The following is a 15,035-nucleotide window of genomic DNA, read 5'->3' as shown; positions in this document are numbered from 1 at the left end:
TAACCTCTTGGATTTGTTTCTTGCAGTTCTCATAAGGGTGAAGAGAGCCATTTAAAACAAGTGTTTGGCTCTGACGCTGTCTGGGCTCCCTTTTGTGGCTCCCTATGGGGATGTGAGGACCAGGTGAGAGGCATCAGCTCTGCGACTCCACACGACCTGAGCGTAGGGATGACTACCTGTGACCGGACCGTCCTCCTGGACCGGACGCCGGCTGCAGTCGGGGGCCACATGGGAGTCCCTGAAAATTATGTCTTTATCTTTACTTTTGAACTTATCTGGTTTACCCAGTTATGTCTTTATCTTATTTTTAAACTTACTGAGTCCATCCATTGTGAGATTTGGATCATACAGAAGTACCCCCCATCCCGCTGTAGCCATGACTCTTGCTCTCTGGTGAGTCCTGGCTGCCGCGTGTGTGCTTGTCTTCCTGGCCCGGCCCTGCCCAGGTCTGCCAGGTGCTCATGCCCCACCCGGCCCCTGCCTGTGCCTCCAGCCCCTCCAGGGTGCCTGTTTCCTGAAAGAGAGTTCTTGGGTTGTTTGCCTTTTCTTCAAAGTCTGTCCGGGCATCCTGACATGGGGGCTCTCAGTGAAGGGATAGAGTGAGGGGCTGAGGTGAGAGACCCCAGTGAGTGTTCATGAGATGCTGTCCGGAAAAAGCACTGTGGTGCCGAAGCCTGCCAGTCAGACCCACCAGTCACACCCATGGGAGAGATTCCACCTCGGGGTGTCATCGGGTGGGGAGTCTCTGTACTTGTTAGACTTTCATAAATATATTTCTTAAAAAATACCTTTTTAACTGAAGTATAAGATACACACAGAACAGCGCACACAGTGTAAGTATAGAGCACAGTGGATTTTCTCAAACACATGCATGAAATGGAAAGACATTTATGAGGAAGTAGCAATTATTTGAGAATTAAGCTTGTTTTGTGGAGATGAGGGCTCACTGTATTGCCCAGGCTGGTCTCGAACTCCTGGCCTCAAGGGAACCTCCTGCCTGAGCCTCCTGAGTCACTGGGGTTGCAGGTGTGAGCAGCTGCACATGGCTTGAGATTTAAACCTGATTGGTGGCTGCTGTGGGTTCCTTTGTGAGTGGTCACATAGTTGATAGTGTTTTTTTAAACTTTTGCTGGCAAGGACCAGCTGAGTTCTGGTGACTGAGGGTTTGTCCTGCGATTTGGAATGTAGCACCCGCTGGTTCACCTAAGCAGGGGGAGTTCATGACAGAGCAGGTTCAGGGGGAATCTCTGCGTCCCCTGTGAGAGCCCCTCACCACGAGTGAGAAGGTCTTGTTCGGCCTCAAGTCATCAGTTTCCGTCAGGTGGGAAGAGCTGGTCACGGCCTGGTGTGTGGTTGAGGAGCCCGTGCTCCTGCGGTGGCCTCACAGGCGTGGCAGTCTCCTCTTCCTGCCACATGGAGGTCTCACACTGAGGTGGCCTCTCGGGGCTAGACGATGTTTGAAATGCCAACCGCCCCTCACCCCACACAGGCACTGTAGGGGACAGCTGCGCCATGGTGGGACGTGAGGGGTCTTGATCGGTTACCTCGGGGAGGTCAGGAGTCGACTTTACGCAGGAGACATTTGAGTTCGCAGGTGCGCGGGGAAGGGCAGTCCAGGTGGGAGGAAGGGCGTGGGGGCTGGGCATGGAGCTTTAAAAGAAGCACTCTTGTAACTTCCAATTCCACAGACTGATTTTGCCTGTTTTGAACTTTATGTAAATGGAATCATACCGCCTGTTCTCTTTTGTATCGGACTTCTTTTTCTCCACGTTATGTGAGTGATACTCGTCCATCTCATTGCGGGTAGCAGCAGTCAGTTCACTCTCGAACACACCATGATTTATCTGCCCGTTATATCTTGATGGTCATCGAGGTACTTGTAGCTTTTGGCCATTACAAAAAATGTTGCATTGCGTGGACGTTCTCATGTGTGTCTCTGCTGAACATAAGGAGGCGTTTCTGGTTGGCTGGAATTGCTGAGTCGGAGAGCACAGGCGTGTTCGGTTTTCATGTTTGGGTATCAAGGTTGTGGGGACCTCGTAAAATGAGTTGAGAATTGTTTCCCTACTTTCTGGAAAAGGTAATACTGGTATTCATTATTTCTTAAATGTTGGGTAGAATTCACCAAATTCTTTGTTTTCTTTGTAGGAAATTTTTATATCAGAGATTCTGTTTCTTTACTAGTTCTAGAACTATCTATTCCTGTGATGGTTTTCGTAGGTTGTATTTGTCTAGATTTGTCCATTTCCACTATAGTTTCAATGTGTTTGGCATAAAGTGTTTCATAATATCCTGGTTTGTTTTTTTTTAAAAAAGCCACTGGATCTGTAGTGATGTCTCCTTTTTCATTCCTGATATTGGTTATTTGTAGCTTTTCTTTTTTTATTAATCTTTCCAAAGAAACTAGCTTTTAGCTTATTGACCCTCGCTATTGTATTTTTTTTTCCTATTTCACTAATTTCTGCTCTTTATTTCATATTTCCTTCTAATTTGGGGGAGTTTAACTTCTTATGCCAGTTCTTGAGATGGATGCTTAGATTATTGATTTTCTCTTGTTTGTAAATATGCGTTAAGATGATTAAAATTCTCTTTCAGCTACTTCCCACAAGTAAAAATCCCACAAGGGATTTGTGCTATTTTTTAACATTAAGTTCAAAAAAGAAATTTTTTTTTAAAGAGACAGGGTCTTGCCCTGTGGCCCTTGCTGGAGTGTGTGGAGATCACAGCTCACTGTGATCCTGGCATCCTCCTGCCTCAGCCTCCCAAGTGGCTGGGCCCACAGGCACCACCACACCCAGCTCATTGTTCTTTACCTTTTTAAGAGACAGGGTCTTGCTATGTTGCCCAGCCTGGTCCTATCTGGGCTCTCTGTTTTTTCCTGCCTGTAGAATACCTTCCAGTATCTCATTTGGTATGAATTTCCTGGTGACAGATTCTGCTAGTTTTTGTTTGTGAAAATTTGTTTGTAGTCCCTCTTTTTTTTTTTTTTTTTTGACAGAGTCTCACTCTGTTGCCCAGGCTAGAGTCCTGTGGCTTCAGCCTAGCTCACGGCAACCTCAAACTCCTGGGCTCAAGCGATCCTCCTGCCTCAGCCTCCCAGGTAGCTGGGACTACAGGCATGTACCACCATGCCTGGCTAATTTTTTCTATATATTTTTAGTTGTTCAGCTAATTTCTTTCTCTTTTTTTAGTAGAGACGGGGTCTTGCTCTTGCTCAGGCTGGTCTCAAACTCCTGAGCTCAAACAATCCTCCCGCCTCGGCCTTCCAGAGTGCTAGGATTACAGGTGTGAGCCACCGCGCTACCCCTCTATTTTTTAAGAATAGTTTCACTGGGTATAGAATTATAGGTTGGCAGTTATTTCTTTCTGCGTGTGTGTTTCTGTCATGGGAAGATTGGCAGTTATTTCTGTCAGCATTTTGGGGATGCTGTTCCATTGTCTTTTGGTTTCCATCACTTCTGTCAGACAGAGGGGGTGCTGGGGACACGGGGGTGCAGTCAGACCACGCTGGTCCCGGGGGTAGCCTGGCAGGGGCTGAGGCTGCCCTGGGGTCAGCCAGGGGCCTGGCAGGGCCGTCGTGGAGATGGCAGAGGAGTTGCGGAGGGAGGCGGGACACTGGGGGGGGGCAGGACGCGTGGGGGGGGCAGAGCTTCCTGGGGGTGTGAGATGGGACCGCGGGCCACAGGCGCACGTGGTGGGTGTGGACGGCGAGTTCGCCTCTCTGAAGCGGGAGGAGACACGTGACGCTGGCCATGGGGGGGCGCTCTGAGGCCCGGCCTTCCTCCTTGGCGGGTCCGGCCCGGCTGTGAGTCACTCAGGGGACATAGGGCTGAAAATCACAGGACATCCACAAAGAAGGGAGGCGTCATCTTCCTCGTTTCCTTCCGGTCAGAGGGGGCCACAGCGGCTGCGGCTCAGGGCTCAGGGCTGCTCTTCTGTGGGACAGTCGCAGGGGACAGCCGTGGGGGACAGCCACAGGGGGACAGCCGTGGGGTACAGCCGTGGGGGACAGCCGTGGGGGACAGCCACAGGGGGACAGCCGTGGGGGACAGCCACGGGGGGACAGCCGCGGGGGATAGTCACGGGGGGACAGCCGTGGGGGATAGCCGTGGGGGACAGCCGTGGGGGACAGCCACAGGGGGACAGCCGTGGGGGACAGCCACAGGGGGACAGCCGTGGGGTACAGCCGTGGGGGACAGCCGTGGGGGACAGCCACAGGGGGACAGCCGTGGGGTACAGCCGTGGGGGACAGCCGTGGGGGACAGCCACAGGGGGACAGCCGTGGGGGACAGCCACGGGGGGACAGCCACGGGGGGACAGCCGTGGGGAACAGCCACGGGGGGCCAGCTGCAGGGGGACAGCTGCGGGGGGACAACCAGTGGGGGGACAGCCACGGGGCTCCACCCTCAGGGGCCAAGAGGCGGGAGGGGTGGGTGGGCGAGAGCTCGGCTGTTCACAGCGCGGTTACTGGATGTTTCCAGCCCGCTCATTGTCGAGGCCTACTGCTCGGATCAAGAGTCCTCTCACAGTGTCCCTGCTCGCCGACAGAGCACGGTGGCCCCAGCGCCAGGGGGACTCGAGTTTCCTGCTGAGCAGCGTCTGTCCTGCAGCCCGTGGGCCGGGGAGCCGTTTCGACATTCAGGTCTCACCGTTTAAGAAACGCATTTCATAAGGCGAGAGCTGCACAGACCGCGATTCCTCTGATGGATCTGGGCAAAGTAAGTTGAAAACCTTCCGGAAAGGATTTGCCCCTCCAGGTGCCAGTAAGAACATTCATGATTTATGGGAGGTGAAAAATGCCAAAATTAACAGGAGTTTGGAAGAAGTCGATGCCAGCCCTCGCGGATGACTTGAGTGGCGGGGGTCACTGCAGACCGAGAGGTGGCGCCCGAGAGGGGCCGCATTGCCGCCATCTCACCATAAAAGCTGAGCAGATGCGGAGCTGCTGCTTATGGTGGGCAAAGAAAGCGTTTTCCTGAGATGGAGTCGCCTCCTGGGGAAGGTGCCCTGAGCGCCGTGGAGATGACAACAAAGGACTTAGAACAGTCCATGAGCAGCGGCAGGGTCTGAGAGGAGCGACGTCACCTTTGAAGGCAGTTCTGCTGTGGGTGCTACAGAGAAATCTCTCATGGAGGGAAGAGTCCGTCGCTGTGGCCGGCTTCACTGTTGTTCCCAGGCGGGTCTGGGGACTCCCGCACTGTTGTCTTATTCTAAGAAATGGCCACAGGCCGGGCGCGGTGGCTCAGGCCTGTAAGCCTAGCACTCTGGGAGGCCGAGGTGGGAGGATCCCTTGAGCCCAGGAGTTGGAGGTTACAGTGAGCTGTGATGACACCACTGCACTCCAGCCTGGGCGAGAGAGTGAGACTCTCACAAAAGAAGGAAGGGAGGGAAGGAGGAAGGAAAAGGAAATTGCCACGGCCACTCCAGTCTTCAGCAGCCACCACGCCGTCGAGCAGTCGGCTGCTATCAACACTGGCACGGGATCTTCCATCAGTGAAAAGATTAGGGCTCGCTGAAGGCTCAGATGATTGTTAACCTTTTTTAGCAATAATTTTTTTTTTTTTTTTTTTTTTTTGAGACAGAGTCTCGCTTTGTTGCCCAGGCTAGAGTGCCGTGGCATCAGCCTAGCTCACAGGAACCTCAAACTCCTCGGCTTAAGCGATCCTCCTGCCTCAGCCTCCTGAGTAGCTGGGACTACAGGCATGCGCCACCATGCCTGGCTAATTTTTTTCTATATATATTTTTAGTTGGCCAGATAATTTCTTTCTATTTTTAGTAGAGACGGGGTCTTGCTCTTGCTCAGGCTGGTCTTGAACTCCTGACCTTGAGTGATCCACCCGCCTCGGCCTCCCAGAGTGCTAGGATTACAGGCGTGAGCCACCGCGCCCGGCCAATAATTTTTTACTTAAGGTATATACATTGTTCTTTAGACATATGCTATTGCACACTTAATAGACTACAGTATAGTGTCAAAATAACTTTTTTCTTTTTTTGAGACAGTCTCACTCTGTTGCCCTGGGTAGAGTGCAGTGGCATCAGTCATAGCTCACTGCAGCCTCCAACTCATGGGCTCACGCCATCCTCCTGCCTCGGCCTCCCAGAGCGCTAGGATTACAGGCCTGAGCCGCTGTGCCCGGCCTCAACATAACTTTTATATGCACCAGAAAACCAAAAAACTCGTGACTCACTTTATTGGAATATTTGCTTTATTGGGGTGATCTGGAACCAGACCGACATATCTCCAAGGTGTGCCTGTGAGCATTTCCAACGCAACAGAGTTCAGCGCAACTCGGTGGTTTTCTGAACGGTTGGATGTTGCTTCTCACCTCCGGGGGCGCAAACTCCCCGGGACGGGGGTGGACGTGGCGCTGCTCTCGCCGCTGCTTCCGTCAACCCGAGATTGGGCCGTTGACAGAAAGGCGTGAAGGACCGCCAGTAAATTCATTTTTCTTTTTATCCCTTTTTTCTTCTTTCCTCCTCCGGCAGGAGGGGCCGTGTCCCAAGAGGACCCCAGGGCCTGCTCTGTGGGTGCAGGTGCGGGGAGGCAAGGGTTTGCGGGCTGAGGACGGGGCGCTGGCCTGGGACTTTGGGCACCTCCGCTCGCGGGCAGGGATGCCGGGCTGGGGGCGTCTCCGAGTCTGCCCGGGCTCAGCCCCGAGTGACTCCGGAAGACCCCGGTCCGGAGAGCTCTCTACGCAGGAGTCCCGCAGGGAGACCCGCAAACCCTCCTCCTGCCGGGCTCCCGTCTCCGCGCTCTCTCCGCGCCTTCCCGGGCCGAGCGCAGCGGGTCGGCGCTTGTGTTCGCGCATGGCGCTGTGGGTGTGTGCGGAACCTCTGTCGCCTCCCAGCCACGCTCGTACCCCGTCCCTTCCGACGGTTTCAGGCCTCCCACTTTGGTTTGGGGCAAGCACCGAATCCGTCGCCGCGTAGAAGCCACGAACGGTGTCGTTCTGCTCCTGCGCACGCCCCCCCCCCCCACTTCCTTCTAGGGACCCTCTCAGCGCGGGCCCGAGGGTCGTCCCGTCACAGGCTCCCGGTCTGCACTTCACAGCCTTCCCCGGGTCAGGTCTCGGAAGCCCGCTTGCTTCTTTCCTCTTTTTCTGAGTGGTTTGGACTCTGCTAGCTCCGCGGAGTTGCCACGTGCCGAAGCGTGTGACCGCCACCGTGCGCGCGTGTGACCGCCAGCGTGGGAACGCGTGCACACCATGACCTGGTGAAATCTGTCCCCGGAATGCAAGGCAGGCTCAGCTCGGAAAACGAGCCGATGGGATCCACTATGTCAACAGATTAAAAAACAAATTAATTTCTATTAATAACAAGCTAACAAATTGGGAAAGAGGCCAAATTTAGAACATGAGAAAGATGTGAGAGCCAAGGGAGGCTGTGGACAGGAAGAGCACACTCACACACACACACAGTGACACACTCACACAGACACATTTACATCATCACACTCACTCTCTGTGGCCCTGCAGAAAAGGCACAAACAGGAATCATGAGGCCAACACTTAATCGGCCTAACCCTGGGCCGGGGTATAAAAGGCCCTGCCTGGCACAGGAGGCTCCACACCTGCTCCTCCCACCCGCTCCTCCTACCCACTCCTCCCTCCCACCTGCTCCTCCCACCTGCTCTTCCCTCCCATCCGCTCCCCCCTCAACCCACCAGAACCGTGGGCTGCTGCGGCCGTTCCGGGGCTGCGGCTGTGGCTGTGGGCTCTAGACTTACTGCCCTACGTGACCACAGGTCCCTGACCCACTTCTCCCTATTTCCTTCCTGCCCCAGCTGCTGGTAACCACCACCCTGCTCCATGCATGTGTGTGTCTGACTTTTTTCTAAAAAGAAACTGTGGTACGCGCGCACACACAGCCCTGCATGCACGCTGGAATATTACTCAGCCTCAAAAAGGAAGGAAATCCTGTCATTTGCAACCACATGGAGGGATCTGGAAAACCTGGCGTGGAATGGAAGGAGCCAGACACAGGAAGACGGGCGGCGCACCCCACAGAGATGAGGGCCGTGCGGGCTGCGCCCACAGCGGCGGGAGCGGGATGGTGGTTGTGGGGCCGGCGGAGGGGAGGTGAGGCAACGAGGGTCAAAGGGACAAAGTTTCAGTTGTGTGAGATGCGTAAGTTCTGCAGATCCAACGTGCAGCAAAATGACCACAGGTAAGAAATACGGTCTTTATTGTATGCCTGAAATTTGCTAAGGTAGATCCTAAATGTTCTCAGCACACACACAGAAGGAGAACTGTGGAATGGGGGGACCTTCATTGTCGTGACTGTGTGGTTCTTTCACAGTGTAGACATACATCGCATCATCAGAAGCCAGCCTCCTGGGACAGCCCTGCTCCCTCAGCCCCACGCAGAGGGGTCCGGGCTGTGCCCTACCCAGCCCCTCATGCAGTGTATAAAAGCACGTACACACAGACACGGCGGGGGCAGTGGCATTTTTACCAGTTAGAATTTTACTACCCACATTTCTTTGCAACTCAGTTTCTTTCACTAAAACAGGTATCACAGACACCTCTCCGAGGAAGTGGCCATGGGTGTAGCTCGGTGCCTCTTTACACACAGCAAACATACACACACACACACACACACACACGCACACGTAAACTTCTTCCATAGGTGGGATCGTACAATACACTCCAGACTCATTTTCATATTGTCATTTCCCTCTCCTCCCTGCTGCCCTCCCCACCCCACCCACCCACCCACCGTCCCAGCCACCCACCCACCGTCCCAGCCACCCACCCACCGTCCCAGCCACCCACCCACCGTCCCAGCCCACCCACCCACCGTCCCAGCCACCCACCCACCGTCCCAGCCCACCCACCCACCGTCCCAGCCCACCCACCCACCGTCCCAGCCCACCCACCCACCGTCCCAGCCCACCCACCCACCGTCCCAGCCACCCACCCACCGTCCCAGCCACCCACCCACCGTCCCAGCCACCCACCCACCGTCCCAGCCACCCACCCACCCACCGTCCCAGCCACCCACCCACCGTCCCAGCCACCCACCCACCGTCCCAGCCACCCACCCACCGTCCCAGCCACCCTCGGGCGCATGCTCAGCATATGTGTAAAATATCATCTGTGTGTGTGTCACCAAAATAGGACCCCACTGTGCTCATTTCTCCGTGTCACATGTCACACTGACCAAAGCCTTCAGGGAATTCTCCAAGTCCACTGCAGTCTGGTCTGGTAGCAGGTGTTACCTTTCAGCATTGGTTTCCGATCTGTTAGGATTTTTTTGCCACTGCAAACAATCTTTCATACACATATGTGTACACATATATATGTTCACATTTGCTTTTATTTTCAGTAATCTCAAGGCCAATTGTATTGCTATTACCTAATGTTGTTTTCAAAAATACTGCAAAATATTACATTCCAAAGAACAATGTTTAAGAATACCCTTCTCTCCCAATTTCACCAGCAATAGCTGCTAAGATTCCTGTTAACTTTTGCCAGTCTGGTGGGTACGAAATATATCACTGTTACTGTGATTTGAATTTATCTGACTACCACTAAATGCATTCTACTTTTCAAATTTTGTATTGGACATTTCCATTTGCTCCTCAGTGAATTGCCTGTTTTTAGACCTGATTTTTTTTTTCTTTCTTTTTTTTTTTTTTGTTTTTTTTTTTGAGACAGAGTCTCACTCTGTTGCCCGGGCTAGAGTGCCGTGGCATCAGCCTAGCTCACAGCAACCTCCAACTCCTGGAATCAAGCGATCCTCCTGCCTCAGCCTCCCATAGTGCTGGGATTACACGCGTGAGCCACCACACCCGGTCTCTTAGGATGTTCTCAAAAAGGCTAAACCGTCAAGACGGAAAACAGACCAGTTGCTGGGGCTGGGGGTGGAAGGAAACTGACTACAGAGGTTTCTGCGGTGATGGAACTGTCCTGTGTCCTGGTTACAATGACGGTACGTGGATCTACACGTGTGCTAAGATCCATAGAACTGGACACCCCCAAAAATCAATTTTGGCAAGGACGTCAAGAAATTGGAGCCCTCATAGATGGTTGGCAGGAATGCTCAACGGTGCAGCCACGGAGGAGAGCAGTTTGGTGGTTCCACAACAGGCAGGCATGGAGTTTCCACACAACCCAGCAGTTCCAATCCTGGATACGTTTGCGAAAGACTGGGACGCAGGGACTCAGACAGATACGTACCCACGAGTGTTCCTTGTAGCATCATTCCCAACAGCCAAAAAATGGAAGCAGCCCAAGTGTCCGTCGCTGGATGCATGGACAGACAAACGTGGTCTGTCCACACAATGGAGTATGATTCGGCCTTAGAAAGAAAGGAAATTCTAACACACGACAACGTGCATGAGCCTCAAGGACGTTATGCTCAGTGGAATCAGCCAGACACAAAGGACACATCCTGTCTGGTTCACGTAAGTGGTTACTGGAGGTCCCTGAGTCGTCCAGTCCATAGGGACAGAAAGGGGAATGGCGGGTGCGGGGGGCTGGGGAGGGGATGGGAGTTAGTGTTTAATGGAGGCGGCATTTCAGTTTGGGAAGATGAGAAAGTTCTGGAGACGTTTGGTGGTGGTGTCTGCAAGACACTGTGAATGTGCTTAATGCCACAGAAGTGTAGACTTAAAAATGGTCACAGTGGTAACTCTTTTGTGTATTTTGCCATAATTGTTTAAATGTCAACAAAACTTCAATTTCGTTGTATAGTACTTTTAAAAATTAAACAGAATTTTGCAAAAAGGAAAATAAAAAATTGGGTGTACACACAAATCTCGTGATTCTGACTCAGCAGGCTCGGGGTGGTGTGTGAGATCCTGCATTTCGAACCCTCTCCTGCGCAGCGTGGAGGCGGCCGGTCAGGGAGCTGGGAGACGGCAGCTAGAGTTCCCATCACAGCACTGCTTCATGCAGCAGGAACCGCCACCTGAATCGCCGTCAGTGGCCAAATAAACAGTGTATTCACACAACAGAGACCTGCAAAGCAGGTAAAATGGAAGCACCAGCTCGTCTGCATCAAAAGGACAGAGAGGCCAGCACCGTGCTGCACGCCTGTGATCCCAGCTACTCGGGAGGCTGAGGCGGGAGGACTGCTTGAGGCCAGGAGTTTGAGACCAGCCTGGGCAACATAGCAAGATCCTGTCTCATTTTTTAAAACATTCATTTTAGAGGACAAATGGGCTGGATAGTGAAAAAAAGCAAACTGAAAAAGAATAGTTACATTATGATAATCACATGTATTTGAAAGCACAAAAAGTAAAGCTACCTGCTGCACGTGGAGACCTCGCTATGCAGCAAAGACGGCACCGGGAAGGCAGCCACACACCTGAGAGCAGCTGCCTCTGGGAGAGGCAAACGAGGGACGGGGGCTTCACCTGCTGCTTTTCTCATCTGCAGCAAAAAGGGGAAAATGTTGGCATTGCTGGGTCTGGCAGCCAAGAATTTGTTATACTGTTCACTACGTACATTTGTAAGTTATAAGACGTCATAATAATAAACTAGGAAAGAAAATAATCTGAAATGTGTGTTAAAAGCATATAAGAGCCAGACATGGTGGCGCATGCCTGTAGTCCCAGCTACTCGGGAGGCTGAGGCAGGAGGATCGCTTGAGCCCAGGAGTTGGAGGTTGCTGTGAGCTAGGCTGACACCACGGCACTCACTCTAGCCCGGGCAACAGAGCGAGACTCTGTCTCAAAAAAAAAAAAAAATGATTTAGATGGTAAATTGTATGTTATGTGTATTTTACCACAATAAAAAATAACTTTTATAAAAAATAAACAGAAGACAAATCTACTTGAACACCCGAGATTGGCATTTTATGGAGTTAACTATGCCTTGACTTAAAGGGAAACACAGTGGCAAGATGTTTCCTACATATCATTAGCTGAAACAATTGTATGCAAATCAGCAAGAGAAGTGAACCTCACTTTTCTTCCAGCACAGAAAGGGTCCCCTAGCACAGCCCTGGACGTCCTCCCAGCAGCGGGAGGCGACGGCGGCCGACCCTGCGCCGCGGCCTGCGGGCGGCAGAGGGCGCGCGCGGACCGCCCGGCTCGAGCCACCTGCCCGCAGGTGCGCGGCTCTGCCCGGCTGCTGGGTCCGCCACGGCCTGGGCGCCTCCCTGACCGCGCGCAGGATCCTCCGCCGCCGCGGGGTGGGTGCCAGGGCCCAGCGGGCAGCCCCTCCCGTGTCGCGTCCCCCACTCCGATGCACATCTGTGCGGGGTGGCGCTGAGCTGACCCGGTCCGGGGTCATAAGCCCCAGGCCAGGCGCCTGGCCGACCCCCTACTGAGTGAGGGGGGTGGAGCCTAGCCTGACCTGGAGTGGGGTTGTCCCTGTTAGATAGAGGACTGTCACCTGGGTGGTGACACCTGGAGAAATGCCTGACCTGGAGTGGGGTTGCCCCTGTTAGAGAACTGTCACCTGGGACGGTGACACCTGGAGGGGATGCCTGACCTTGCTGTCCCTGCCAGGCCCAGGTGAGCCCCGGGAGACAAGGAGACAGAGGGTGTTGCACGGGGCTCCTCTTCTGCCCAGCCAGGCTGTGGTCTGCATCTGCAGGTGGCCTGGGAGTGCACACTGTCCCCTAAGAACTCTGGGTCTACCTGGGCAGCTCCTAACTATGCCCGAGCAGTGGGCAGGTGGTGACCTCGATGTGACCTCGAGGGGTGGCACACAGGTTTTCCTGGAAGGCCTGGGCTGTCCCTGGGGAGGGGCGTGCCCTTGGGAGGGTGATTCTGCTGTAATCCCAGTGGTCATTTCTCATGCACAGAGGTGACACTCATCCAAGTGTCACCCCCCCAGGTGACAGTCCTCTATCTGACAGGGACAACCCCGCTCCAGGTCAGGCATTTCTCCAGGTGACACCACCCAGGTGACAGTCCTCTATCAAGGACAACCCCACTCCAGGTCAGGCATTTCTCCAGGTGACAACCCCCAGGTGACAGTCCTCTATCTAACAGTGACAACCCCACTCCAGATCAGGCATCTCCTCCAGGTGACAGCCCCCAGGTGACAGTCCTCTATCTAACAGTGACAACCCCACTCCTGCAGGTCCCAAGTCTGTTGCTGCTTCCTTGGGGGTCCCTACTCGCTGCCTGGCCCCCTCCCCAGGGCACAGCCTCCCCACTTTGCAGACATCAGTGACCCCAAACCGAAGAAGGCCTGAGACCAACCTGGCCTTATCCCTGCGAGCCACCCCTCCAGCCTCAGGGTCCGCCTCGAGCCGGGGCCCCTTCCCCGGAGCCCTCTGGGGCAGGGCCAGCCTGGGGCAGGGAAAAGGAAAGACCTGAGCCCAGCCCCCGCCCCCAGCGACCCCTGGGCTCCCAGGGCCCCCTCTGGGAGAGCCCCACCCCCCACCCGGGTGTCTGTTTATCGCTGGTGCTGGCCCTGAGTCAGGAACTCCACCACTCACCCCCCGTAGACACACGCTGCCCCGACTCAGGCTAGCAACGGAGCAGAGAGCTACGGGCACTTAGTAATCGCCAACTGTGTGCGAAGCTGGGAGGCGGAAGGGAGACCAGGCAGGGGAGACGGCAGCCCCTGCTGCCCCAGCCGGAGCGCAGACCCTCGCGGAGGGTGTGCCTGCCTCGCTGTGACCCCCCGGTGACCGGCCTCTGCGGAGGGCAGCCTCCCAGGTCCCTCTCCCCAGGAAGGGGCTGCACTCCTGAAGGAGACCCCGCAGGCCAAGGCTGGCTGCGGACTCCAGGCTGGAAGGGGGACCACCCCACTCCATCGGGCAGTGAGGAGGGGGGACGGTCTGGACACCCCCAGAATAATTACCTTCAAAGTCTCCCAGGGCTCCTTGCCTGCCCTGAACAAGGGTCTTTGTCCCCTTCCTCAGGGCTGTGTCCTCAGTGTCCAGCACCAAGGCCTGGCCCACGAAAGGCGCCCGGTAAATATTGGGTGACTCAGTAGACAGTGACTGCGCCTGTCCTCTGAGCCCCACCCCCCACCTCGGCCCCCCAAGGGGAAGGCCCGGGCCTCCTGCCGGAGTCGCTGTGTCCCTCCCGCCCGGAGTCCCTCCTCAACCGGCCCCTGCCCGCGGTCACCCCGGGGTGGTCTGACTGCCCCTGCTCCAGCGCGTCCGGCCCTGTGCGCTTCCGGCGACACGTGGCCAGGGTGTAATTACCTATGTTTTCCTCCTGCCCTGGACTCCCGGCGTCCGCCGCCAGGCGGGCGTGTTCCCACAGCGGTCGTCGGGGGCGGACACTGGACCGCCTGGACGGGGGGCGTCAGGGTGGGCGCGGGGGGCTCTTCACTGGAAGCGTTGAGGGCCTCTGGGGGTCCAAGTCCCCCCGTCTCGTGCCTCCGTCCTGGCATGGGGGCTGGGGCCAGCGCTGCGCCGGAGACGCCCGTGGGTTCTGGGGACCCCCCAGAGTTCATGAGACGTGTGACCTGAGGCAAACCGTGTCGCCTCTGAGCTTCCATTTCCTCCCAAGTGGGGATCGGGCTCCCACGGCCGGGGTCTCGCAGCGGGCGGGCGCGGATGCTGCAGGTCGGGCGCCTCGCCGCCGGGCTCGCACCGGCCGGCCGGGCAGGCTCTCCGCGGGCGGCCCCGCGCGAACAAAGGCGCCGAGGGAGGGAACCGGCGCCAGCCCCGGAGGGCGGCGGGCGAGCGGCAGACCCCAGGCCCGGTCGGCAGGACCGTCGGGGCTCTGGGTGCGGCGAGGCAGGGGGGTCTCGGGTGACGCAGAGCCCTGCGGCCGGGTAGACTTCCTGGAGGTGGCGTCCCGGAGCACGGCTGCCGGCCCGCCGGGTCCTGGGCACGGGACGGGGCGCCGCGTGGCTCCTTTAAGAGCCGGACCGGGGCGAGGGCGCGGGGCGAGGGCGCGGGGCGGCGGCGAGACCCGCCCCCCACCCCCCGCAGCCGCCGCCTCTAATCTCCACCCGCAGCTCAGGCTCCGGCTGACGTCACCTGCCCCCGAGCCGCGCGCGCTGATTGGCTGCAGGTGACGTCAGGGGCTTTTTTCGCCCGGCATGACCTCATCCCCGCCGGGGGCCCCGCCCTCCGCCCCGGGCCTGTCACTCGCGGCCGAGCGCGGTGGC

Source organism: Eulemur rufifrons, chromosome 6 (assembly GCF_041146395.1).
Source record: "Eulemur rufifrons isolate Redbay chromosome 6, OSU_ERuf_1, whole genome shotgun sequence".
Lineage (NCBI taxonomy): Eukaryota > Metazoa > Chordata > Mammalia > Primates > Lemuridae > Eulemur > Eulemur rufifrons.
Note: the sequence above shows the minus strand (reverse complement) of the source record.